Source organism: Actinia tenebrosa, unplaced genomic scaffold (genome assembly GCF_029948245.1).
Source record: "Actinia tenebrosa isolate PJP-AT-01 unplaced genomic scaffold, QUT_ActTen_1.0 PGA_scaffold3__52_contigs__length_22856419, whole genome shotgun sequence".
NCBI classification, from domain to species: Eukaryota; Metazoa; Cnidaria; class Anthozoa; order Actiniaria; family Actiniidae; genus Actinia; species Actinia tenebrosa.
The window spans coordinates 4931415-4942580 of NW_028292580.1; the positions used below are offsets into that span (position 1 = coordinate 4931415).

Sequence of the window (11166 nt, forward strand, 5' to 3'; positions counted from 1 at the left end):
ATTATAAACATAATAATTATTACCAAAATTTAAGAATTTGAATTTATTTATAAAGATAAAAATGAAATACCAGAATATTCTTGTATTCAAAACTTCAAAAGGTATTGGTGACAAAAGCAACATTTTTCTGCTTTATTTCTGTTAGAGTAGCTATTTTGTTCTTGGACACTGCTGATGAAAACTAGTGTAATCTTAATTGTTTATTATTAATTCTAAAATTTACTACCATAATTGTTGCATTTAAAGCACAATAGAACATAGCGGTCTCTTGTATACACACCTATCTCAAAACTCATAAAAAAAAGAAAAACAAGTGATTCCAGAAATTGTTGGAACTATGAATAACCTATCACCTTTCTCCTTTAGTGATGACAACCTTTCTTAAATGAAATAGGTGTATAGGTATGTCTTTGCGTAATGAATATTCTAGTAGATCAAAACCAACACTGTTATTTGCTAAATAGCTACTATGTTTTTTAACAACTTTGTATTTCTTTCATGGTATAAATGCATTTGCTCTTCTAAACCAACATTACTGTTTCAAATAAACACATTCTAAACTGATGGAAACATTGTAATTTTACCAATTTCCAAACACTGAGCCAGATGTGGGCGCATTTTGGGTATGTCAAATGCAAAGTCTCCTGGGTTGAAACCATAAACCAAACATGTAGCAAATGCTATGGCAAAAACTCCACAGTCACTCCCATTCAGTTGTTGCTGGACTGTTACATTTTCTATGCCTATGTAGCTGTCTGCCATTAAACTCTCTACCTGTTCTTCAACCTCTTTGGCAATGATATCATGGTAGAGACTATCATAAAGGTTGACCATGCCTGGTCTACATCCAATAGAGCTTATGCAGACCCAGTGCATATGTCCTGTGTGTAATATTTGAACAAATTCTGAAGTGACAGTATCAAAGTTCCTAATGGGGCCAAGGGTTGTTTTTTGAAAGCTCTCTATCAGAGGATTGACTTTCTGTAGATATACTTGCGCTTGCTGAATTATTGTACAGTCCAGCCATCCAGTAGGTGAATTAATGATGTCAAAATGACTGTCATCGAGGCTACCAAGGGAAGCCCTCTTGTCTAATACCCCTTTAGTCACTTGTGTTATTTTGACATCCAATTCATCATCACTGGAATCAATAATTGATGAATAACTTGTAGATACAGCACTAGCATTTTTACCAAGGAGTGTACTTTCCTTTTTGTCCATTTTAGCTGCTTGCATCTGTGGAATACTGTTTTCACATTTTAATTGGCTTGTTGATGCAGCACTAACAGTGTTGGCTGTCGAAGAAGAAGAACAAGTGGTAGGACCAATAGAACTAGAAGCAGTTACTTTGGCTGCTTGAGACACCTTGCAGTTGCTGCACACCCACGTAGTTTGACTATTGTTAGGCATTCTTTTATAGTCCAGACACTGGAGATGGAAAAACTTTCCATTTTGGCAATTTTCACTGTGACATCTGAGAAGCCTTTCATTCATTTTTGGTGATGAGCCACATACACAAATACTGTCCAGTTTCAAAGCTTGATCATCATGTGTGCACTTAGTAGAACTTGCCTTTGATGCTTTTCTTGGCTTTTTGCATTGAAATTCTGCTAGCAAGCGGCAGTTAGGACAGTACCAAACATTGGGGACTGAATCTGATAAATGCAAACATGTCTGGTGAAATTCCTTTATTAGGCACTTTGGGTTACTGCAGTGAATAGTTCTTCCTTGAGAAGGCATTCCACAGTAACAAATACCAGAGGACTTGTTTGCTGGTTTCATTTCAGGTAAGTGCTGTTTTCTTGTATACCATCGAGCAAGAATCTCGGGTAGTATGCATGTCTGCCATACTTTTGTAACTTTGGGAACGATAGCTTCCCAGTGACTTGTATCTGGGAGAATTCTTTCAATGAAGATTTGCGGTTTGTTGTCGCTGAATGCACACACAACAAAGTCACAAAATTGGCGACCAGTTATAGACAATTGTTGCTGCACTTGGTAATAATACTGGTGCTTTCTCTTTAGTCGAAATATTCCATTCACTTTCTCTAGGCAAGAACTTTTCTTAAGCACATAACTTTCAAAGTCCCAGTTTTCAATAATGTAAGGGCACTTTACTTCTCCACACCCATCACCACAACAGGAGCAGGAACAGAAGGAAATCAGGTGTAGCATGCATCCAGGGATGTTGCTTATCAATAAAAACTCCAAACTTTATCAGTACAAAATCTTTATGGTTTGTAGACATGAGATGGTTGTAAGCCTCTATGGCTTTGTCTTCATTTTTGATTCCATGATTGATTGCTTTAGATTGCACACTAAACAACTGTGGATAGCAAATGTTTTTAATAAGTGAGATAGATGGTTGGTCAGGATTTGTATTGGCAACAGAATAACTCATTGAAGCCCCAACACGACCAGCTCTATGTTTATAAAACGCAGTTCCTTTTGATTGATCCCTTGTTTCCTGTTCTATTAATTCTATCTCGGAATCAGATAGAGATAGTTCGACTTTGCAGCACTTTTGTAACAGCTCTGGGTAGTTTAGCTTCAGATTCTCATGATTATATAGGGATGGTATCGCTGGAACACGCCGACTTTTTAGTACGAATTGATCAGCATATGGAGCCACTAGAGAAAGAATGACAGGCTTTTTTTTGCTCTCATTTAGTTTTGCAAAAAAGGTTTTCATATCCGTTTCTGTAGGGGTGACATTTGGGAAGGACTTCGTTTTCCCTATCGGAGTGCTAGTTGAAGGTTGTACACCATCAATTTTATCGTCTAACTCATCTTTCAACTTTCGAGCTGATTTAAAATTGATGTCTTCAACTTGAGCATACGGTACTTCGTTTACGTAAGTTGGGAGTAGCCACGTACATTTAACTTGTGTGCACCCTTGGGAAATGTTTTTATACTTAATTGCTTTTAATCTCTACTTAACTCGTATACTTTAATGCTACTTTTTGTAGCTTTAATATGTATTTAATAATGGTATTTGATCTGCACTTAACCTTTGTTTAACCTGTATTTGTTTTGAACTGGTTAACTGCTACTTTAGTAGCATTTAATTGGCATTTAAACCCTACTTAACCCCTGGTCAAATCATACTTAATCAGTACCAGAACATGACACTTAATTCATGTTTAATATGTATTTAACATGTACTTTGTTTTGACCCATAGACTGTACTTAATGTATATTTGACAAGGAGTGAAAACATACTTGATATTTACTTAATATATATTTATTGTTCAAACTTAATATGTACATATTCCATACTTAATATGTACTTGACAGTATCTATTTAACCTGTATTTGTGGAGATATTTAACTGCTACTTTAGTAGCATTTAATTGGCATTTAAACCCTACTTAACGCCTGGTCAAATCATACTTAATCAGTACCACAACATGACACTTAATTCATGTTTAATATGTATTTAACATGTACTTTGTTTTGACCCACAGACTGTATTTAATGTATATTTGACAAGGACTGAAAAAATACTTGATATAAGTACTTAATATATATTTATTGTTCAAACTTAATTTGTGCATATAGTCTATACTTAATCACGAAGTCATTGACTAGTCATTGACAAGTTATGAAGTTACAAAGTTCCCTGATATAAGTTACTTTAAGGCTTTTGTTAAAAAAAACAGAACTGTTTTTATTGTTGAAGAGTGGCTGTGTGACAGGGCTTTCTTCATTTCCTTACTTGTCTTAATGTTTTTTTGACAGATTTGACCTTTTTATTATCCTTGAATTCTGTTGAAAAAAAGATATAGAAAATCATTAAAAATCTGAAAAGGTAACAAAGCACATCTTTGAGGATAACAACACTTTTTATTCATAATTAACTTTTAAGTTCAACACTTAACCTACCCTTAGCATTCTCTGATTCTCTTTGTATTCTTGTTGCCTTGTTCTCTCTTTCTTATTTTCTTTGCTGTTTCATATGTAGATGGGATGGCTCTGTAAAAATATCAATATCATAACAGTAATAAAATAGATTAATTAAAGAAATTAATTATTGGCAGAAATTAGAAATTAACTTCTAGAGTATTCAAGTGTTGGCAGGCAGCTTATATATATAGCCCTCTTTGTCAAATGCACAACCAATTCATCCCGGGTCAATAGCTAGCTTATACTGGATAGAAAACAGTCGAATTAAATTAAATACCTACATTTTCTAGAAGTACTGTTGAAGTAAATTATTTGGTAAAGCGTATTTTGTAGTTTTTTAAAGACATTTGACCATATTGTTTACGATAAACATTTGCCTGTTGGGCTAGTGTAAACTCATGTAAAACACCGAGGCAAGAATAAACTTCGGCATATTATTAAACTTATCCCTCACATTAAAACTAACTCGGCATTTCAACAACATATTATTAGGTTTATCGTACTGAATAAGTCAGCAACTACAACTTACCAAACGATCTTTGCGCCTTTATGAGCTTCGACTGTAGAACGATGAACAACAACTTGCAATACGAAGCGAGTATTTGGCTCTTTCGCGGCCTTTACTTATTCCAAAACGACATTATCTTAGTTAAGGCATCCAACATCTTCCACGCATCACTAACCAACCATAAAAAGCCATTCTAGCACAACAGAAAGGGATAAACCAAGCAAACCTTCGCCGTTTGTATTTCTACTTCAACGGTTTAGTGAAAATGACCGCCAACCTATCCAAATGTTGTCACGTGTTGAAATACATAGTTTTCTTTGGTCGTTATTGCTTTTGCTCACAGGAAGCACAGACAACTTTAAATTACCGTATTATTAAATCTGAGAGTGAGGTTTCACTGCGATATCATGCATTTTAAAATAATTTTTATATATCTGCCGTAGGTACCTATATGTAAATCACTTGATAAAAATAGTATTTTAATTTCGTTATCGGTAAAAACATCCAAACTTTATTTCGAAGAAATAACTAGCTAAAAACTAGTTAAAGCTGCGTCGGTGTTCCTAACGTAGGTTTAAAACGCTGGTGAAAAACGCAACAAATAGGTGTTATTCAGGGGCGGACCTAGGAAATTTCAAAACATATGAAAATCACTGGTGTCAAATGCCATATATCATATTCCGGCGAGCTCACTTCCGGTACGAAGCTCATATGTTGAGCGAGAAAATACACGGATTTTTCGACTATTTTACGCTCTCTCGTGAATTTAAGTGAGTCTGTCTTTCATTTACCACTGGATTTAAGTAAAGCAGTATGTAAACCATTACTAGTAGTAATATTAAATGATTTGAGGCATTTTTCGGTACGTCAAATCTGTGTTTTCCGAGTACCGTTGAGAGTCGATTTTACAAGGCGTTACTCGATTCTCGACTATCTAGCTGCGAATAACTGGGTCTAGCTTCAATACCCGCCTTTGAATCATGATTTTACCGCCAAATCTGAAATCTTGAATAAATTATCTTTGTTTTGATATATTATAAGTCGACTTTTGTGAGATTTTTGGTACGTCAAATGGCTGCTAAACTACATCATCTGGTCTTTGTCCTTTTGATCTTCTATTGTCAAACTGTAGAAGCCATAGAAGACGATTTTAGGGAACAAAATGATCAATTTAAGGCAAATTCTCCTACCTTCACTTACGAAATTTCGAAGTAAGTTGGAATAATTAAGCTTTTTTTATTTATTTAAGCGTTCAATAAACGTATTTTTATTCTTATTCTTATTTTTATTTTAAAATTAGTGAAGCCGAATTGTATAAAAAATAATTTTATTGTATTCATTTTATTGTAGCTATTTAATCTATGCCATCTCTAAGAAAAGGGATAGTACTGGCTGTGGAACTTCTGCTTTATCAGAGGTTGTGAGCAGGATTTTGACAGATTCTGGAGTCGAAGGGGTTTTAATTAACAATCGTATACTGAATGTATTTGGAAAAACGATTTCTGTTTTAAAGAGCAAAGCAAAGGCTGCAGCTAGGAAGGGTGGCTTCTCTCTCAGGAGATTAGAAAATAAATGGAGAGGGACTACTCATAAATTTACTGTGTACTACTCAGAAATTGACAAGTGTGCACTTGAACAACAGAACAGTAATCTTAGAGGCCAAAAAAGAGCATTAGAAGACACTGTTGTGGAAGAAGTGTCAAAAAGGCTGAAAGTAGAAGAAAAACTACAGGCTGCTCTTGAAAAATCGGAAAGCTCTTGTAACTTCTACAAAAAGAGATTCAAAAATTTAGTCAAAAAAGTTATAAAGAACCAGGAAAAAGCAACACCAAACAAAAGAGGGTCTTCAAAGAAAAAGAGTTTTCATGAGTTCACAAAAAGGCACCAATACAGGGTAAAGGGCCAGATGAAAGAGCAATGTAATGCAACCCTCTCCTTTCTTGGTCATCATGACTTCATTGCTACAAAAGTAGAGATCTTTAACAATGCAACCCAAGAATATGAAACCTTACAGCTAGTTGATAAAGATCAACTCCCTCTCAAAGAGAACAATCCTGTAACACTCACTGATGAGGAAATTACTGATCTCAACTTTTGGCTGTACATAAAGGACAAATTTAACATTTCCAATGAAGCTTGGCATGAACTGGCCTTGAAATCAACTGAAATGCCAAATATGTATCGACTTAATAAAAGAATATCAGATTTGAATGCCAAATGGAGGCTTACAGACACACCAGGAGAGGCAGAGGGTGTTCAGATTTCATTTAAGGAAAGCTTGATTGAACAAACCAAGAGGCTTAAAAACAAGGGGATGCTAAAAAATGAAAATACAATCAAGGTGAAGTTGAGTGGTGATGGAACAAGTATTGGCAAAAGATTAAAAATAGTTAATTTTACTTACACTATACTCAATGAAAAGGATATTGCAATGAGTGATAAAGGTAATTATTTATTGGCTGTAATGAAAACCACAGAAACCTATGACAATCTTGCAGAAAGTCTAAGTCACTTAAAAACAGAAATGGAAAACTTTGATGAAATTGATGTTGAAGGACAAAAGTTTAAAATTGAATACTTCCTAGGAGGTGATTGGAAATTCTTAGCATGTGTCTGTGGATTAGGCCCAGCAAACCAGGATTATGCATGCATTTATTGCAAGTGTCCCAGAGAATCTAGATGTGATATAACCAAAACCTGGTCCTTAACTGATAAGAAGTTTGGAGCAAGGACACATGATGAAATAACTGAACATTCAAGATCCAAACGGTTTAATTGCAAATCAAAACCCCTCTTCAATTTTATTCCACTAGACCATGTTATCATTGATACTTTGCACTTGTTTTTAAGAATATCAGACAACCTCATTGAGCTTCTGATTAGAGAACTGAGGAGGAAGGATGCAATTGAAAATGTTAAAACTTTTCCAAATGGTTTTAAAAGGGAAAAATACAAACACATGGCAGGGTATGAGGCATTTTTAAAGAACATTGGAATAACATTTGAATGGAAGGTAGAGCCAAATACTAAAAAACTTGATTATAGGGATCTAACTGGACCAGAAAAACTAACTGTTTTTCAGCACATTGACTTCAATACTCTGCTTCCAACATATGAATACACAGATAATTTGAAGAAACTTTGGGGTGATTTTTTGGACATTATTGGAGATTTAAAACTGGACTATGATAATGAAGAATCAACAGTCAAGCTGAAAGATAAAATAAAATCCTGGTTTCAACAATTTTTTAATCTTTATCAGGGTAAAGATATTACACCATATATGCACACTCTTTACTGTCATGTTCCTGAATTGTTGAAGCTATACAAAAATATTGCACATTTCAATCAACAAGGGATGGAAAAATATAATGATACGGCATCTAAAAATTATTTCAGATCATCCAACCACCGAGGGGTATCTGCTTTGAGACAACTCTTCTGGAAAAAACAAAGAGTGCAGCACCTTGAGGCAGAAGGTTACCAGCGAGAAAAAAATTCTTTGACTTGCTCAAACTGTCTGGAACAAGGTCACAACATTAAGACATGCACCAAAAAATGCAAAAGGTGTGCATTTGAAGTTTGCTGTGGTCATCTTGATAAAGTGAATAATAAGTGGGTGCCAAGCTGCACTTTGTGAGTTTTCAGTAATTATGAATTTAGACATAAAGCAGTTTTTTACAGTATGTGGTTTAGCATTTAGGAAACATGCACAAAACAAGCAAACAAAATTGCAATACTGTTTATCATTGATATTTTAATATAACCATGGCTATTAACAAGTTTTCAGTTGTGAGTTTTCAGCAATTATGAATTTAGACATAAAGCAGTTTTTTTACAGTATGTGGTGTAGCATTTAGGAAACATGCACAAAACAAACAAACAAAATTGCAATAATGTTTATCATTGATATTTTGATATAACCATGGCTATTAACAAAATGTTGTCTTTATAATTCTTGAAAAGGAATCCATTAAATCCATTGAGTATCTGAAGGTAAATGTTTATGTATTGTTTTTAAGATATTGCTTCCTATTTCCATCACCTCGTACAAACGTAAATACAAGCATAAATGAATCCTCGATTTCTGATTTAACATATTTACCACCAATGTACTTAAACTCTTGAATTGGGTTCTTCTTAGTGATCCAGTACCGTACAGTTTGTTTTTCTACAAAAGCATAATCTCCAATGCAATTAAGAATCCTCTCATCCCACCTTGTCCCTAGTATAGCGTCCAAAGACCGGTTGTCTTCCAATTTATAAATGTCCTTTCCCCTATGAAGAATACTGTTTGTGATCTTTCCAAGTCCGGAGTAAAAGACATCCTGTTCAACATTTATTTCTATTCTCGTCGAAGGGTCGTCCCGTCGGCCTGACCACAAAGCTCTTTTAATTGAGCGATAAAGCTGTTCATGAAAAACAAACTTTCGGTCTTCTAGTGACTGCTGGCCTGGAATATAAGCTTTCTCCAAGCGAATAAATGGAAAGTATTCGCCTTCGTTGTCATAGTCTCGCCATTCGTCAAACTTGTCGCTATATCCAACAAAATGGATTTTCAACTTCTTTCTTTCCCTATCGACTTCAACAATCTCAACATCGTAAAGACTTTTGTCGTTTTTTTGCTTTCGCTTTATTCCTGGTTCTTTTTTACGACTACATTCCTCAATGAATCATTTTGGTGGACGAGAAAAACGTTTTACACGGTCCGCCATCTTGATTTCGGTCATCAGTGAGCATGCGCACCAGAACTGAATTGTGTTATTGTCACCAATATCAAATGTCATATCAATATATGGAATGATTTTCATATGGGGGGGCCCGGAAAGGATCCGATAATTTCCAAAACAAATCTCCGTCATATGCTAATAAGGAAAGCCAATAAAGTGCATCTTGCAAAATTGATGAAAGACCATCATGCATTAGAAAAACGTATAGCGAAAATGAGGTTGTCTAAAAAATTAATCCAAATTTAATAAAATAAAATGAAACAAATTTCCTTCATGCATAAGGCAGTAAATAAATGAATAAAACTGCCAGCGGCCAGCTAAAGGGAGAGTATGGTACTTAAAATGTATTTAGTCATTGGAGAGTTTTACTGTTGTTAAGCACATATTAAGTATACTACTTAATACCTATATTATTACGGATCATCGCACAAGTAGGAGTTAAGTCTATTGACTTGACACATACTTGATATTCAAATATATATTAAGACCTATACAAGTATAAACAAGATACCCTATCTTATCTGTACCTGAACATAGTGCTTGTTAAATACTTATTAAATAGGTTTTTAAACATAGATTAAATACAGAGCGATTTAACAAAAATGTTAAGATACACATCAAATACCAATAGGCATTACTCAGATATATATTAAATACGTATAAGTTAAAATCAAATACTGTTAAAGTAGTAGTTAAGTCTTTTCATTTTCTTAAGGGCAGGCCAACTTTCCATGTATACGATTCCACGCCTCAATATAAAACAGTACGCTCCCTACATGAGAGCAGCACTCTGCTAGACCTGCTTTGCAACCCAGGCAGTGGGCAGATAATATCGTTCCTTCTCCATTAGTGATAATCCAAATTGGTATTGGCGGTTCATTCATTCGCTGCGAATGACGAACTTTTCCCAACACCACGAACTTATTTCCAATGGTTTTTCCTTGGACGCTCGTTATGAAGCCCGATACCATTTGATTGTAACTCTCTAGACTCTTGAAAGCCTTGAACTGCTTTAAAGTATAGAAGCTGGTTTCTGGCACAAGATAAGAGAGAAGATCGGTGGCTTCGATCGGTGGCAGACATTCTGCATCTAACTTCTCGCCTTGTAAACACGCGGGGTCGACTCCAATACCTTCGATTTTTTTAAAATATCTCTTTCGAATGTGACTTTCAAGCTTTTTGGCGTATTCAGATAAGGCAATTGAAGAGGTTTCTTCCATTCTTTTCTGTTCTTGGGTATCTTTTTTTGAAATATGGACGAGTAAATCTTCGGACATCGCATAATTCGAATCAAAACATAAGCGCACGTGTGTGATTTGACATATGCTAATGAGCTTCCTGTGCGCCAATAGGGCGGACATTAAGTTTTAATCCGCTCGTGACGTCACGTGAAAACCAAGAATAGACCCTTTTCGAGTTCCAAATTACCGTTGTGTTTCTTGATTACGGACTCATTTACTCAGGCTTAGCCTCGATTTTGGTCCGTCGAGTTTCAAAGTGTTCGTATTGTTGAAGTTGTGCATTCTTTACTTTACCGTTGGTATTTGTGAATAGTTAGACACTGATTCGAGGCTAAGCCTGAGTAAATGAGTCTGTAATCAAGAAACACAGGGGTAATTTGGAACTAGCGAATGTGGTGCATTGTGGTCATAAACCTTTCGTATAACATCTTGCCTTATACAGTTTTGCTTTACCGAAGATAGACTACAAACAATTTTAAAATTGTTTAAAAACCATAGTTAATAGAGGGAAATGGTTAGGAAACCTATTGTTATCAGGTCTTTGTTCGCTTTTGATGTTGAACCGGTCTTGGCCGTGCACAATGTTTGATTTATGCTCATCCGAAATTGCAAAATAAGTAAACATAAACTTTGTATATGGGATTGTTGTAAGGAATATTCAAATATCTCTTGTAAATCTTTAGTATTTTGAACTAGCAGCCAAAAGAAAGATTTGGTCTGTTCACTCAGCCATTGCCAACAATAGTAAAAAACAATGGTAAAACAAAGGATTGTGCAGGGT

The 11166-nt window shown here is 35.1% G+C and overlaps 1 long non-coding RNA gene across 1 annotated transcript; it reads right to left on the bottom strand.

The window, feature by feature from the left end:
* Positions 1-3542: 3542 nt before the first annotated feature.
* On the bottom strand, positions 3543-4714 carry LOC148908133 (uncharacterized). Its single transcript, XR_016120850.1, has 3 exons — positions 4436-4714; positions 3886-3975; positions 3543-3768 (listed from the first exon to the last, which is right to left on the bottom strand). It is a non-coding gene; the product is annotated as an uncharacterized LOC148908133 (long non-coding RNA).
* Positions 4715-11166: the final 6452 nt, after the last annotated feature.